This window comes from Triturus cristatus, chromosome 4_1, assembly GCF_964204655.1.
Source record: "Triturus cristatus chromosome 4_1, aTriCri1.1, whole genome shotgun sequence".
NCBI lineage: Eukaryota > Metazoa > Chordata > Amphibia > Caudata > Salamandridae > Triturus > Triturus cristatus.
The window spans coordinates 275,251,243-275,268,840 of NC_140585.1; positions in this window are offsets into that span (position 1 = coordinate 275,251,243).

The following is a 17,598-nucleotide window of genomic DNA, read 5'->3' on the forward strand; positions in this document are numbered from 1 at the left end:
GAGGCAGTGAAGGGGTGGTGGATGCAGGAGAGTCACTGGCAACTGCAGTGGAGCTGACTGAAGTAGTGGGTGCAGTCACAACTGTGGGGCACAAGTCAGATGAGGTGGGTGCCGGCATAACTGCAGTGGGCAGGTCAGAGGGAGTGGACTGGGTCCCCACTGCAGTGCCCAAGTCAGACGGGGTGGTCGTGGACTCCACTGCAGTGCCTAACTCAATGGGAGCGGAATGGGGTTCAGGTGAGGTCGGTAGGACGGGGGGGGGGGGACACGGTCCCCACATCAGGGTCCCCACATCAGTGGCACAAATTGTCTGACCGGAGGTGGTGGGGGTGGAAGAGCAAGTGGTAGGGGGGGAGGGCCTCAGCATTTTGGGGATGGTGTATCTGTGGGTGGGGGAACCTGGGGCAGGTTGTGGCGGGGGAACCTATGTAGTGGTAGCCTGGAGGATGGAGGACGGAGACTTTGTCGTGGAGCTGCGGGCGGGGGTCGGGTCTTGCTCTTCTGGATCCGGGGGGACTTGCGGGTGGGTGCCTCAGTCTGACTGTGCCTGGGGGAGGGTGTCTGGGTGTGAGGGGCACTCCCCTCTGTGTGTGGGGACTACCTCTTCCCTTTGTAAGCTGGATCTGCTGGGTCAGTGGGGAAGAGGCCAAAGTCACAGAGGAAGAGCTTCTGGGGAGATGGGGTTGCAGGTGAGGCAAGGGAAGGGGGCTGGGAGGGAGAGGTATCAGAGGACTGCGGAGTGGTTGTAGATGACTGTGTGTGTGTCTGTAAACCATCCCTTGTGAGTGTGGTATCAGTCCCCTGAGGTTGCTTGTGTGCACGTCTTGCCCTTGGTTTGGGTGTTTGTGTGCTGCCCGTGTCTGTGGGTTTGTGTGAATGTGCTGGTGTGTGTGTGCTTGGGACAGGTAGGGTGCTAGGAATCGTGGGTGGTGCAGGGGTAGGAGGGGTGCGGGACTGTTGGAGGAGGGACACTGCTGCCGTCAGGTAGGAAGTCACGGACTGATTGGTCCTCTGTAGGGCAGACATGCCCCATGAAATGCCCTCCATGAACAACACCAGTGGTGTCAACAGACTGGTGTGTGCATGGAGGACACTCAGCATTGATGTCTGCCCTACATGGATCTGTCTAAGCAAGTCCACAGACTTCTCACTCAGGGCAGCAGGGGACACAGGGGCAGGGGGTGCGGTGCCTGGCACAAAGGAGACATGTTACCGGACACGGGAGCCTCCATGGACCTCTGGGATGAGAGCCGATGGGAGGGTGATGATGGTGGAGGTGGGGGCGGTGGCGGGGACAGCCGCACTAGCTGGGGTTTTGTGGCTGCTGACACCCGCCTCCACAAGGGAGTCATCCTCCGAGCTGCTGTGGCCCTTAGCTGGGGTGGATGGTGCTGAGGACTCCTCGGTGTGGCTCCACTCGCCCTCCGTGCCACTGGGTCCCTCCAACTCCTCGACTTCTGTCCCAGTCAGGCTCTGTGGCTACTCCTGGTCGGTGGAGCTGTCCCCTCCTGTGGCCGTGGATGTATCTGGATAGAATCAGGAAAAAAAGAACAACATCAGTCACCTGCACTGACTGCACACACCACAGTGAGTACAGCACATCACAGGGCAAGCCCTGGCATCATCAGCTGAACACTGCTCAAAGTGCTCACACAGTTTAGAATAAGCCAATTGTCAGTCTCACCATCAACCATGGCACTCATATCCCTCCTGGACTTGCACCCATATGTCTGGTGCATGTTGGATGCTAATACCCCAATGTGCCTACATCCACCACCTACACATTTGTTGGACATGCAAGTGAACATGTAGGAGTATGTCACTATACACACATCACATCTCTTGCCACTGACTCAGTACAGGTGTCAGGATGAAGGGATGGCCAGAGTCTCATTTCACATGCTTGTGATACATGCCAGCAACACACACTATGATGTTCTCTTGTCCTGATAGTCAATGCTACAATGGGGTGCATGGAGCACATTTGACCCCAATTCAGGATCACTCATAGCAAGTTAAATGCCATGGCACTGGCATGTCTGGAAAGTCAGTCAACACTGTCTCCTGTCACAGGGGCAGGGCATCGAGACAACAACAGTATGCACTGTGTCACAATCATAGCTCATAGGTAAAGCAAACTCTGCAGCTGACAAGTGCACTTGTCCATCCCCTGCAAACAACATATCCCAGACCCAGAAGACCCCACATCATACAAAACAGACATATGAGTCTCTGCAAACACAACTCCCTGTACATGAGCACATCACAGTCTGCTGTGCATGAAACACAGCTGCCTGAAGTTCACAGTTGCATACACCATTGTGCACTGTCACGTGATCACAAACCTATATGTCACACAGGTTTGTCTCTCATAGTCACATAGTCACATCTCAGATGTCCTGCTGACCCTCAAACTCATGAACACCCCAGTTGTCCGGACAAGGAAGCCACACCACAATGACACAGAAGCAGACACCTGAAGGCACATGTCACTAAGCACAACCTGTAAATTGATACACAGGAGTGGGATTACAGAGTGTTTCTAAATGCCCTTTAGTAGGCATGACTGCCCAGGTCTACGTGAAACAGTGTTTAGCCCTGGACAGTAGTCAGGTGGCTAAGCAAGTGTGACACACTTGATATATATACTCCTGAGGCCCACAAATTTGAGTCCCCTGCTGCACGGGTGTGTTTGAAATACCCCAGACACATGTGGCGAGTCAGACCAGCAATTGTAACACATATCAAGGGCACACACAGATCACATGTCAGATCTCAGATATTGTGTAAAGAATTGACCCACCCATGAAACCCACAACAGAGTCACGGTAACCGATGCTGTCCGGAACCTGAAGCATAGCTGCCTGCAGGGACACAGTGCCCTAGTGACACAAGCAACAGACTGTAGGGTCCACATCTGTGGATCAGATGAGGAGGGTGCACCACACAATTGAGGGACATGAGTACTACGTAATGTGAAAATGTGACCAGGCCAAAAGACTGCAAATAGCATGTCAGACATAGTACACAGATTAAGCATGGACTTACCCCCTCCTTGCTGCTGTCTGGCCTTCAGCTGCCCACCCAGGTCCGGGAAGACCACCGCCAGGATCCTGAGCATGTGGGGGGTCAGGGTCCGGTGTCTGCCCCTGCTGCGAGGAGGCGACAGCTTCAGCTGGACCCTAGCGATCCTCCGGGTCCAGCCGTAAAGGTCCTGCCACCTCTTCTGGCAGTTGCGGATCCGGCGCTTGTAGACCCCCACCGATCGAACTGCCCGGGTGATGGTCAGCCATATCTCCTGCTTCTGGTGGGCATCAACCTGTGAGGATGACAAAGTTAAAAGTCCATTAACACACATGGCCCATATTTGTGTTGCACACAGTTGGATATACATGTCGTCATCACAAATAAAAATGAGTTACACAGGTAGTGCACCCATGGAAATGGACAAATGCCCTGCATGTCTGACATGTTAACAATGCCTGGGAAGTTTAAGCTTGCACAAATGCACTTTAGCTGCAGAACACCTGTTCATTACATGTGCCTACACACTTTTGGGGATGAAAGTACTCAGTGAGTACGCTTGCCACTGGTATACACACTGCTAGTACTGCAAGTCAGACAACATGCACAGTTAGGAAGGCAGTGTACTGCACACTCACCTGCTCCCCTGGTTTCCCATACAGCTTGCTGTATTGTGGAAGGAGCCCGTCCAGAAGGGCCTGGTTCTCCTCCTCAGTGAAGGCTGGGGCCCTCTCCAGAGTACGTGCCATAGCAGCAGCCAGAGGATGCAGAGACAGCAGCAGTGGTAGCAGAGATGTGGTCCAGTAGCATGTAGTGCAGGCAAGTGAGCTACCTGGGGGCCAGCCAGCCATATATCTGTGCTGCAGAGGCAGAATCTGTGCCATGTGTCCCAAGTGATAGGTCCAATATGGTTGCATTCTATGAATTTGGCCAATCCATGGAAATGTACGACTTATACACGTCTTCCGCATCGTTCAAATCTTCACCTTCATAAAACCCTAGTAATTGCAGCATTGTTGTAGGCATCCAACTGAATTTCCAGCGCACGATTCGTACAAGTTTTGAATCCGCATCCGTCTCCATGACAGTCCAGAGCCAATGGGTGCGCACGACTCGGTCAACTGACTTAACAACGCGTAGTTTGAAAATACACACGCACCCGTCTCCATATGATTCAGTGGCCAAGGCGTACGCCGGTCTCGGTCCATGCCTGCCCGACGCGTATGCATGATAGTCAACCGCGTCGGTTCTCATTGCAGTCAATGGCTAAGCATACGCACGGCTCGGTCATGAACTGTGCAATGCGTACGCATAGTCACCCGCGTCGGTTCTCATTGCAGTCAATGGCTAAGCGTACGCACGGCTCGGTCATGAACTGTGCCATGCGTACGCATAGTCACCCGCGTCGGTTCTCATTGCAGTCAATGGCTAAGCGTACGCACGACTTGGTCCTGAACTGTGCAATGCGTACGCATAATCACCCACGTCGGTTGACATTAGTGTCACTTTTTGACGGCTTCCACACACAATTACTTGCCAGAGACTCAGGCGCATACCTACCACACTACGGCATGTGCCACACTGTGTCCCATGGCATGTTATGCTGCATTACCTGTGTGTTTTGGTGGGCAAAAATGTGGTTTGTTGTGTGGCACTTTTGTGCAGCCACTCCCAGGCTGTGCACGTGTTCATGGGAACAGAATCCTTCGTGTGTTGTGCACATTACCACTGTGATGTACAACTGTACAGTTATGGTCATGAGTCATGGACACAGTTGCAGGTTGGATATGTCTAGGACATCAGTTATAATCAAATGGGAGGGAGAAAGAAGAGCATGTGACCCACTCAGCTTCTTTTCTCAAATGTCAAAAAATCAGGTCGAGAGTGGATCACTAGTCCTGAAAAAACCAGGGTTAACAGTATCAGTACCGTGTACCGATAAAAAACCCTCATTCACGTTTAACAGGTGGAATAAAGCGGTATATCTTGATTCTCCGCTCTGTTGTTATCAACGTGACAGCATCATCATTGGGTTAATCATATGCTTCCTCCACCCGGAGGTTATCCCACTGGTTATTTCAGTAGTGATCTTAAAAATTGGTGATTGTGTATGGTGAAGTGACGTGAAGTGATATATTAAAAAAATCTCGTAAAGCCAGTGCGCACTTTTAATTAGACTGGGTTTGAGAAAGTTAAAAGGTCTTGTCGTGCACAAAAAAGACTAATTATGATCGGAGGCGGCCTCCCTAACTCCCGATGTAGCCCGAATCCTGGGATACAAGGTTCAAATTGAACGAAGACAGGTGGAATAATTATCCCACCTACTCACTGGAGACCCTACTAAGATAAGGGCCCCCTTCACTTTGCTAGGTCCTGAAGAAAGCCCACTTGACCCTTAGGGGCAATATAAAGGGTTGAAACATGTCGACCTTTTTTATGGATACTCCACAGTGCATCAGACCATAATTAGTCTTTTTTGTGCATGACAAGACCTTTCAACTTTCTCGAACCCAGTCTAATTAAAAGTGCGCACTGGCTTTACGAGATTTTTAGAATATATCACTTCACGTCACTTCACCATACACAATCACCAATTTTTAAGATCACTACTGAAATACCCAGTGGGATAACCTCTGGGTGGAGGAAGCATATGATTAACCCAATGATGATGCTGTCACGTTGATAACAACAGAGCGGAGAATCAAGATATACCGCTTTATTCCAACTGTTAAACGTGAATGAGGGTTTTTTTATCGGTACACAGTACTGACACTGTTAACCCTGGTTTTTTCAGGACTAGTGATCCACTCTCGACCTGATTTTTTGATATGTCTAGGACATTTCACATACGCCCTGAGTCCTAGGTGTGATGGTATGTACGTTACAGTGAGACCTATAGCCCTAAATCTGATGTACACCCACGGTCTGTGTGCATGTTGTGTCTCAGATGTGGATGATCAAATGTGCCCAATGGGGGACAGTCTCAACATCCATGTGGTTTGTGCATCAACATTGATGGTGTGTGTGTGTCTACGAGACGTCCATGTAGGGCTTGCTGAGACAACAGTGGCCACTACCTGTGGGACTCACGGTTGTTTAGTGGCGTGTACATGATACGCCATGTCATGCCAGTGTCCATGTGGCAATACAGGGACCCTGGGTATATGCATGTCAAAGAGCTGTGATGCCTGGGAGACATCAGGCTCACTTGTCACTGTGGTGTGTGTTTGTAATGTGACAGCAGTACATAGGTACTGTGACACAGCCCAATGATTGGCCATTGCACTACATGGAACTTATGTAGACATGTGGACTTGAGATGTGAGGTGATGTGCATGTAGGTGACATATGTGTCCATAACCAACAGCACACACCTCAGTACATTGTGGATTGTCATGATGTATCATGTGCAATTTTGCTTGGTCATAGCCACATGGGTGGATGAATCGACAATCTTCCTTTGTTCCTCTCTGTACTGCAGGGCACCAGCTGTGCATAGACCGTTCCCAGACCTTGAAACAATGCAGGAACACGACTGCATCCGACGGTACCGCTTCACCAGGCCACTGATTGAGGAGTTGGCGGAGCAGTTGGCGCAACATCTGCTACCTGGCCGGACATACCCTACAGCACTGACCCCAGAGGTGAAGGTGATATCAGCCCTGCACTTCTTTGCTACTGGTACCTTCCAGTACACTGTGGCTACTGCTGGTGGTATGTCGTAAACTATGTTCAGTCGTGTTCTACGCGATGTCTTTGAGGGGATGTTGCATTTCCTTGAACTGTACATCAAGTTTCCTATCCCAGGTCAACTTACTGAAATAAAGGATGCTTTTTATACACTGGGGAGGATGCCGAACGTCATCGGATCGATTGATGGTACACATGTGGCCCTGGTACCACCACGGACACATGAGCAGACATACCGGAACAGGAAACATTTCCACTCCATCAATGATCTGGTGGTATGTCTTGCAGACATGTGTATCACACATGTGTGTGCACGTTTCCCCGGTTCTGCGCACGATGCCTACATCATGAGGAGTAGTCGCATTGCAACGTTGATGTCACAGATGCCAGACCAGCATGCCTGGCTTGTCGGTGTGTACTGACTGTTTACCATTGTGTGTGTTTGGCTATGTTGTATTACACCCTCTTTCAAAACTCAGCTAATTGTTCAATTGTTTGCATGTAGGTGACTCCGGATACCCCAACATGCCGTGGTTGCTGACACCCCTCAGGAACCCTGTGACACCAACCGAGATGCGCTACAATGAGGCACATGGTCGGAGCAGGAGGGTGATTGAGCGGACATTTGGTCTCCTGAAAAGCTGCATCCACTGCCTGGACAAGACCAGAGGGGCCCTCCCATATGGCCCTGCAAAGGTGTGCAAAATTATCCTTGTATGCTGCATGCTACACAACATGGCAGTACGGAAGAAGTTGCCTCTCATCCAGGATGATGATTACCTACCTCCGCCACCTGTGGAAGATCCAAGCCTGGGCCACGATGCCAGTGATGATGATGATGATGAGGGTGACCTCCGCACACAGCTCATCAACAACTTCTTCGCCTGAATGTGAGTTTACAGGGTTGGTTATGTCAATGTATTGAGTTAGCCTGAAATGTGTAGAAGCTGCTCTGTTGCTGTTTGATTGTGTCTGTGTGCCACCTGACTGGATGCGTGCAGTGATATGTCCTTTCAGGTGGTCTGTACTCCACAATAGTGTTGAACTGCTAACTTTTTTCTGTGTAGGTTTATTTTGACATGTTTTGTGCATGAGTATTGCATTTCTCTGCTGTTCTGCTGTGCTTTTGACTGTGTCTTGTGTCTGTCCTTCCCAGGGTACTTTGCCTGCTGTTTGGTCAACAATGACCCCCGACACCCAGAATCCAACACCAGTGTGGAAGTTGTCAATTCCCATCAGGTGATGTGCCACACACCCCTGGACTTCAATTCTCCGACATTGTGTGACCATTTGTCCACTGTAACGTACAATTACCTTGCAACGATTGTGGAATAAACATGTTGCTGATGTGTAATGGACCTGTGCTGTGCTTTGTTAGATGCGTTGTCTGTCTTCCCACATCTGACTGACATTTGCTTACCTCACCTGTGGGAGTGTTACCACTGACTGTGGATAGGTGTGGTGTCTGTGCATTTCAATGTATTGCAGGTCAACATCATTGTGTGGGATGAGTTACATGACCATGGTGAGTATGTGTTGTGGTGCCATAGTGGTGTGTCTCCCTCACATGTGTCACACCACCATGACTCACATAACGGTGATCACATTGGTGTAGAATTTGGCATGCACTGTATTGTTTAGCAGATCAACATCTCCATGACACAAGTCAATTTTGAATCACAACAGAGGCAAGTATAGTGTACTGGTGAGTTTATTTACAAACATGTGTGAGGATATTGCACAGGATAGTGGGTGCTGTACATTGGGTTTTGAATCCAAAGTTCACAGTAGAGTTGGAAGTGTTGGTAGCTGAAATGTCCAGAGTAGAGTCCATAGTCATCTGCTACATTGGACCAACATGAACCCTCCATGTCATGTAGGCGAGTTGTGTTAGATAGGACAAGGTGAACGGTTTGCGCACAAAGAACATTGTCCAGAACAGGTTTAGAGGCCCTGGGGTATGTGCATGGACATCTGCGGCTCACTTGTCCTTCTTCGGACGACCCCTCTTCTTCTTGGGGGGGGATCCTCAGGTGCACGCGTCTGCGGTGCGGAAGACTCTCCACCAGAGTCATCCTCCCTCCCTGTGGCACTGGCAGATGGTGCGGCAACAGATCTTGTGGCCACACAGGGAGGTGTGGACATGTTGGTGCTTATCTGGCGGAGGCATTGGAGTATGTCCTGATGCACCGCAGTAAGTGCATCCCACTTTGCCTCCATGCGGGCATGATGGGCAGCCTGCTCCTGTTAAATGTCCTTGAGGATCCCCACTACCTGGCCGAATCCTCCGGTGCTATCCTGGTACGCATCTATGATGCGTGCCAGTTGGGGGTCTTCATGCAGTCCAGACCCCTCTGTAAGGCGTGCCCTCTGCCTACCACCCCTCCCAGCACCCCCATCCACACGGGCAGGACCTGCGGCGGCACGCACAGGTGACACTTGGCCCCCTTGGGTGTGGTTGCTGGTGGTATTGTCCGTAGCTTCCTGGGGGTCCTGCGTCCCTGTGCTGTCGGTGTTCTGTGGCCTTGGTCTGTCCGTGTTGGCTGGGGTGCCCTGTCTGTTGCCAGATGCTGGAGGTGTGGGTACAGGGAGTGCAGATGTTGGTACTGCTGGTGCTGCATGATGACTCACACCGGAGGTGCCAAGTTGTTGGTCGTCATCCGAAGAGGACAGAGACGTGTTGAAGATTGCATTAATCTCTTAGCATGAGCTGAAAGCCATTTTGTACTTGGCAGCCATTTTAGTTAGCTATGTGCTGGACATTTGCTGTTTCCCTCTCCCAGAGTCTTGCACATGCTCAGATGTGCTTAGCTAGTAGAGTGCACCTGTTCCTAGTATAGAACTGTCAGGCTGTTCTAACTGATGTCAGCAACTTATTACTCCTCCTACTTGTTGACTGTGCAGTTTCTGTATGACCATCTATGTGCATAACTCTTCTCATGTGTACTTGTACTGCCTTTTTGCAGCCCCTGTGTGGGTATATAATGCCCCTGTTCTCTGTACTCCTTAGAAATGTCTCCTACTGTGATTTGAGAATTCTGTATGACGCATTTTTTCCTCTTTAGAGGTTAAATAAAAAGATGTCTTTTATATTACAGCTTCTGTGCCAATCTCTTCTTTGTTGGTTTAAAAGGACCAGGTGTATCAGTGAAGCCCCTGAGAAGGTTTTGATTTCTACAATTGGTGCCCTCTGTGAGGCTCATCAGAGAAGTGGCTATCCAAGGGAGTGATCCTGATGGGAGACAGGAATCTACTGAGGAGGACAGAACAGGACTCTATTAAAAAGGTACCCTAAAACTGAGAGTCTGTCTCTGCAGGCCAGTATATTTCTGGTCTTCCTGATTGGACTCCTCCAACTACTTACCACTCCTGACTGAAAACATTTTTGGCGTGAGTATTCTAAAAATGACCGTTTGGTCACTCAGAACTTGGCAGTTAGAATCTGGAAACTTGTGCTTCGTACGGTCGTTTGTTACGACGCTTCTTGGATGTGTATGGAAATTGGCCAATATTTGGAATTTGGAAATATGTAAACTGCAGTCCATGTAGGCAGGTAATGAGAAACTTTTGTAAACTTGAACGGCACACTTTGAGTTAAGTGCTACTTTGTGTATAATATTGTATATGCTGCAATATTTTTGGTATGCCTGTTTTTAGCACACATCGTAGAATGTGTTGCATTTGTGTAGGTACCCTTGGAACTTGTATTGAATTAGCCGGCTCCCCTAGAGGGGATACTTACCTAGGTTAAGGTATAGAAACGTATTTCTTCCTTGGTGACTAGTACCCCGAGGAACTAAATATGTACGTAGAAAGGATCCTGGTCTGTGCACTTAGTAACATTCATAAGTGGTGATATGCAGAGCGCTTTTTTTTCTGCCAGCCAAATCTAGTGAATATGACTTACAACTAGTATTTACAAATCGTTTGGTTTAAGTACAGTCTGTGGGCTGTCTTTTGTTTCTGTCCTAAGTGTTGATCTGTGGGTTAAATGTGTGTTTAAATGTCTGTGGTTTGTAAGTAGCAATTGCGCTCTTGGTGCAAGAATGGCTAGCCTTAAGTGCCCTGTATTATGTGTATGACACCGTTTTGAAAATGTCTGGAATGAGCTCAATGTTTTTTTTTTTTCATCATTCTGTTATGCAAAACATCATTATAATAAAATATATTTTAAAAGAATCCAGCAATGAATTATATAATATATGCTAAATAGCTGCACGCTATCATAAAATTGACAGAGTAAGACACTATACATGTGTGCAAATTGCCACAATCTTAAAGATAAAATTAGAATCCACATTTAATAGGAATAAAAAAGCTTCAAAAAACGAAATTGTGTGTTTTGCAATAGATAAAATTAAGATACAAAATGTCACAGCATTTATCCTTCTGTATTAGGTATTAACAGGCATTCACATTATCTGAGTGAGTTGGTTGTTGCAGACCTGAATACACATTACAGAACGACAGATTTGTGGAAAGGCTGACTTGAAAGGCATGTGAATTCAACGCCTTTACGTGTCAAGCAGCTGTGTCAGCACGTGGGTATTTCTGACTCCAGGCCACACAAAGAAAACAGCTGACGTCACTACCCCTTAAGTCAGTGCAAACACGGTGTAAAACCCTGCATTTCAGACTGCTGTTTTAAAAGTTAGAAATCAGGTTCATTATTTTTTGGGGATAAACAGAGGACAGATTGACAGTAGGGATTTATTTTCTTAATGCCTTTTTAAATAAGGATAAGAGTGGTTTTTGATGTTAAATAATAATGACTGTCCTTTAAAAGTGGCGCAGACTTTCAAGTTCGGTTTCTGTTCTTAGGGCTATGAATGAATGTGTTAAAATATGATAGGCAAGGGATGCAGCTTGCTTTTCATATGTGGACTCATCAAAATGATTAGATTTATTAAAAAAAATATATATATATTTTGAATATATAAAAAATGTTATTTAAAATAGGTGCATTAAATTCGTTTTTTAATATTTATAATGCCTAATAATGATGCTGTGACCTCCTAGCATCCAAAATGAATTTAAGCCGTGCTATACAGCAATAGGGGGTCACTTACATGTGAAATGTCACTTTACCCAGGCGTAAAAAACTCATTTTTATAAGGGTATACATTATACATTTCTGATGCCACATCTCTGGGATATGTAAAGGACATTCTCGGGATGACTATTATGCAAAACCATTGTAGGATATTCATTTTTAAGTACCCCAAACATCAAAGTCGAAATTGAGTAAAATTCACTATTTAAATGAGGTTATTCCAATCAGAGCAGCTTTTAAACTGCCTTAGGCTCCAGTAAATGCACATATGTAAGTTTAGAATGAATAGCTGACATCTATACTGCTAGACCAGCACTCAGTACACTGCTTACAAATATAAATATGTACAAAAAACTGGCAGAAGTTATTAGGCTTACCTCTGAATTGCTGGTAGACAGGAATGGAGTGGGTTGTTGAGCTCTCAGTCTCCAGGGTCACTTTGAATTTGTAAAACTGCATGAAAACCTTGCACACGAGATGGAACAGCTGAATAGGTTAAAGGTCGAAGTTCTACATTTAGAAGCAGGGCTCGGCGAAAGGTTTGCTTTGACATTTCGACATTTGAAAGACGAAATGGCAGGGCAGGGACAGAAAGAGGTTGTTGCGGGACGTAATGAGGCTCGGAGGCAGGTGGGTGTTCTAGTGAGGTTTTATTAGTTCTATGTACACTTTTCCTTTGTATCGTTGGGCGGTAATAGGGTAGAGTGCTCTCCTCGTCGGGGTCTTTGGCCGGGCGACAGATCGTAGGCGTCTTCCCTCTCCTACTCCGCTCCAGGGTGACGTGTTCTCTGGGAAAGGACGGCTCTCCGGTCCAATGGACGAGGGGGGGGGAAAGGGACAGAAGGGAGATGAGGGTCAGTGTAGTGCTCAAACGGAATCACGCGACAGGGGCCAGGAAGTGGAGGAATTGCACCGTGCTCAGTACTCTTATCCTAAGTGACGAGGGTTGTGAGGAAAGGGTATGGTGAGGGGCACGGCTCCTAGGTTCTAGGCAAACTATGGCATCGCGCCCAACCCGCGATACGAGCCCGTACCTGGTGGTGCCACGCTTCTCCGGAAACGTGGCGGGGCGAGTCACCGGGTCGTTGGCCTCCTGGCTCTGCTACCGGCACCGCTGCTCGATGTCTGGCCATCTCGTCCTCCGTCTCTTCCTCCGCGTTCTCCACTCGATTCTCTCCTCTCTCTCTCCGCTCCTCGCTGGTGTACACACACCCCTCTTCTGCTCGGCTTCCGGGATATGTCCGCTCCCTCTCCTCGTCGTCATCAATGGGGGCGTGTGCGGCGTCGAGTTCATCCCAGTTAAAGAAACAGTACTCCTCTGGTTCTCCAGTGCTTCTGAAGGCTGCTTTTTCTTCCCGGGAGACAGGGTGCTGAAGGTAAAGAGGGGACAGGGAGTAGGACACACAGTCAGTGCTTACCGGGTGGATGGCGTCTCGGTCGGGGTCGTGCTCTTTGCCACAGAGGTTTTGCTTGCTTTTTTTTGGGCAAAAGCAAGTTTTTGTGCACTCATATGAACAGAGTAGTATAATGGTATATGTGAGCTCTTATTAAGACAAAGGCTCTGTCATATGTATAGCACTAATGCTTTTAGGGCTGAATTCAGGAAGCAATGGGATTTAGTTTGAATTCATGTGCCCTCGTGTTACACTTGTACATTTGCTAAAGGAATATGTTCTTTAGCTAGCTCATGTGCTATTTACCTAGTCAGAGTTTGTTTATGCCCAGTTGCTACAAATTGGGGTTGATAGTGTTGACAGAATGAAACCTGTTACAGGTTTCCTACTGTCAAAAATGGGGGGAGGAGGCTAGCTCCTCTACAAATTAAGGGTAGGCAAATTTATGTTTTCTCTCTCTTTTTCTCAAATTTCTTTTGAGCCTGTCTAAACTGTCTGTGAAATAGCCATGAGACATTTTATTGGCTATTCAGTAATACTGTTTTAAACATTATTAGCATTAATAAAATGAATAAATAAATTTGCTATGTTACTGCCCATCCTGTCTGATGAAATTATGAAAGGATGAGTAGTCTAGATTGTGGTTTCCTTATTTGATCTTTAAGGGGAACTAGCTGTGGGTAGTTTTTGTTCTAAAATTCTCAGGTGATAATACCACTATTGTTTGTTATTCTCATGCTACATACAGTTTTGCAAGGGCATTGCTAGTTTTTATTAGCTACTCTGTGTAAATAAACTGACAGTCCTTACTAGAGCTGATGTTGCATAGTTTGGATTGTGAAAAATAGAATGCTGGGAAGATGCCCATGTGATCCTTAGCAAACATTTTTGAGGAAAATATTGTTTTATAGGAGTCTGTTTGTCACAAGATGTTCTGCTGGAGAAAATGTACCCATTATGTTGAAGTTTTTAGTTCTTTATGTAATAGGAATCCTTGTTAAATTAGCAGTTTTAGATTTTCCTGTTGCTCCTATAACATGAGAGCATGGTCCTAAGCATACAATGTAGGTGCTTTTGTTAAGAGAAATCATTTTAGAAGTGTCTGCAGTCCTGTACAAGTAATGCAAAGTCTATGAGTAAAAGTGTAGAACATTTCCTTTTTTCTTGAGGGTCTTTAGATGATTAACCCCTTGCATGCCCGCCCCTTTCCCCGCCCAGTGCCGCGCTTTTTATTAGCGGGCGGAGTTCATGACGAGCTGGACTCGTCATGGGCACAGCGCCACCGCAGCCCATGACGAGTCCAGCTCGTCATGGGCACTGAAGGGGTTAAGATAGGAATATACAGATGTAAGGATTTGGAGTATGTCTGTATTGTTTTTCTCTTTCCCTCAGAATTTAGTAAATGAACACAGACTTCCTTGGCTGCTTGGGATTGGGTGACGTATTACTCTTGTCAGTTCACCAAAGAGTTCCTTTTATACTTGCCAATAGGTCGAGGCTGTCGTTTTTTTTTTACTCTCACATAGATGAAAGTGGTTCTTGGGTGCCTTGCTAATATATGGGGCGTCCCTAGACTAGGAAGTGTTCTGAGACTATCCTCTCTGTTCATAGATTATTTCTGTGCCTTGTCTAAAGACCTTTTGTTCTGTCCACCAATAGATATTTGCTGCCTTACAACCATTGCCAGAGGGGCGCGGAGGTCAGATCTAGCTTGAGGAGTCAGCACCAGTCCAGCTTGAAGTCAAAGTGAAGGTAACCAGCACAGGTATTGCTGGCAACCAGGACCTCAGTGAAGGTAGAAGGCCGGAAGCACTGGGATGTGAAGTGTGTACCCCTGCCACTGTCTTGGGCGAAAGACGGGGTCACAAATCAGAAAGGAGAAATCGTGGATCAAGTTTTTGATGCCCAGCCGAGAGTCACAGACCGACCAGGAAGGCGAGAAAGTTTTTGCTTGAGGTAACCCCCTTTGAAACAAGGGTTGCTTCAGAGATCCTAGCATCAGGCCTCTGAATCCTGGTCCCAAAGTGGCTGTAAAGTCTTCACCTTTGTTGGTCAAGAGATACCTGGGCACACTGAATGCAATCTATGGCCCCAACGAAAGAGCAGTGTGCCAGCAGAGTAAGACAGGAGTTAGGGAAGGACTTGAGTTCAGGGTACAGGTGCTGTGTCTCTGGTGCCTGTTAGATTAAAGTGAAGAAAACTGGTGCACTGCCTGAGACACTGCACAGGATCGCTGAGAGCATTTGCCCTGGTGGGTGATTGCCCTATCCTGAAAGAAGAAACTTTTCCCTTGAAACTGGGCCGTGATTCCTGAGTTGCGAGTTGTGCAGCTCCACCGTGGGAACAACAAGAGCCTGCCTGTGAGGCTCAAACGGACACAGGGAGAAGCCTCCCCTCTGGTTGGTTGTACAGCGGCTTTAATTTCCCAAGGAATTCTTTTTCTTTTTTGTTGAAAATGTACCCCATTGGTCGTCCCATTTTTGAGGAGGAGCAGCCCTTTGCAGCTCTTCGTCCTAATTCTTATGGTCCTGTGAGGTCCTCCTAGTCCTCTGGATCCAGGATCATTTTTGTAATAATATGTCTGACTGCTTTCATAATTGTATTAGGAATAATGTTTATTCTACAAGAGAAAAGTTCCACTGAGAAGTTGACAAATGTTACTTTACCCTTTCCTTGATTGATACTCTAGCCATCATAAAGGAAACACTGGAAAAGTCTAGTGAAAATGTTTTTATTAGATATGTGCTGTTGGCTATTTTGAAGTTGAAATTGATGGTCACTGAAATGCATAGGAGCCTTGAAAATGTTTTTACTGGATGGTTCTAGGGTTTGCTTAGGACTAGAAAGCTAATAGTTCTGTTTCTGATAATAGTAATTACTCTCTCCTGCTATCTGTATGACCCAATGCTCTGTTCCCTTTGTACTCCTGCTTATACCTTATACATACCCGCTTAACAATATTTAGAATGAGAAATGCCCACCTAGCAATGAATTAGGATATTAATAAATTAATATGCATATTTCCTACTGGATTATGGGAAATGTCTTTAGCTCATGCTAAAAAGACCATCTGTTGAAGATTGCATTAATCTCTTAGCATGAGCTTAGCTAGTAGAGTGCACCTGTTCCTAGTATAGAACTGTCAGGCTGTTCTAACTGATATCAGCAACTTATTACTCCTCCTACTTGTTGACTGTGCAGTTTCCGTATGACCATCTATGTGCATAACTCTTCTCATGTGTACTTGTACTGCCTTTTTTCAGCCCCTGTGTGGGTATATAATGCCCCTGTTCTCTGTACTCCTTAGAAATGTCTCCTACAGTGATTTGAGAATTCTGTATGATGCATTTTTCCCTCTTTAGAGGTTAAATAAAAAGATGTATTTTATATTACAGCTTCTGTGTCAATATCTTCTTTGTTGGTTTAAAAGGACCAGGTGTATCAGTGAAGCCCCTGAGAAGGTTTTGATTTCTAGAGACGGATCCACACCAGAGAGTTGAGGGCCCACCATAGTCTGGGACAGGGACTCCTCTTCATTTGGTGTTGTGTCCCCAGCACCACCTGTGTTTGGAAGAGACACACAATATAAGCTATGTTTTTACAGGCATCAATGGTTCACATACATGACATTTTCTACTGTACGTCAGGATGCGTGCCTGTACACTGCTTTGTCCATGGTTGTCACGGACAGAAATTGATATTGTTGTGGCACATTGCCCATCCAAAATGAAACATTTCAATGTGCATGTCGAAGTGTGTGCATGCCAAGCTAATTTATAGATTTGGCTGTACATGGCCATTACTACTCAAGGGCCATCACGTTGCTGACACAGGTGTGTCATCCCTGTACACATTTGAGCTTTAACAAGGACATACGTGCAATTCCACTGAGGAGATGTTGTAAGATTGTGGCATGTGTGGTAGCAGATTTTGCTAGTCTTTGTGTGTCACATTGGAGTATTGTTCTGACATGGTCACAGTCCGGTATGCCTGTGATCTCTTGGGAGAAAGTGTTGTTTTTGTACAGTGGTCCTTGTTCCCATCTCATTTCATACAAGTGATGGTGTCACTATCGTTAATGAGTCTGGTGCTGAGTTTTGTACGTGCATATGTGATTTGACTTGTCAATGTTCTCCATGGTGGCATGGATTGGGCAAGGTAGCACTCTGGCTTTTCAATTCTCATGACAGTGACGCTTTTTTTTTTTTTCGAGACCTGCCTGCTGTTATAACTACTTACCTGCCGTGAGGGGAACGGCTCTCCTCAGCGGGTTGCTTCTTTGCCCTCTTCCTTGTTCTGCCTGTGGACGTCTCCACCACCGCCGTGAGGGGAACGGCATACTTGAACTTCAGTCCCCAGCATCCTTGGCGAGCGGCGCTTGCGGTGACGACACCTGGCAGCGCCGGACCACTACTTAGGCCGCCAGGTGTCACCGCA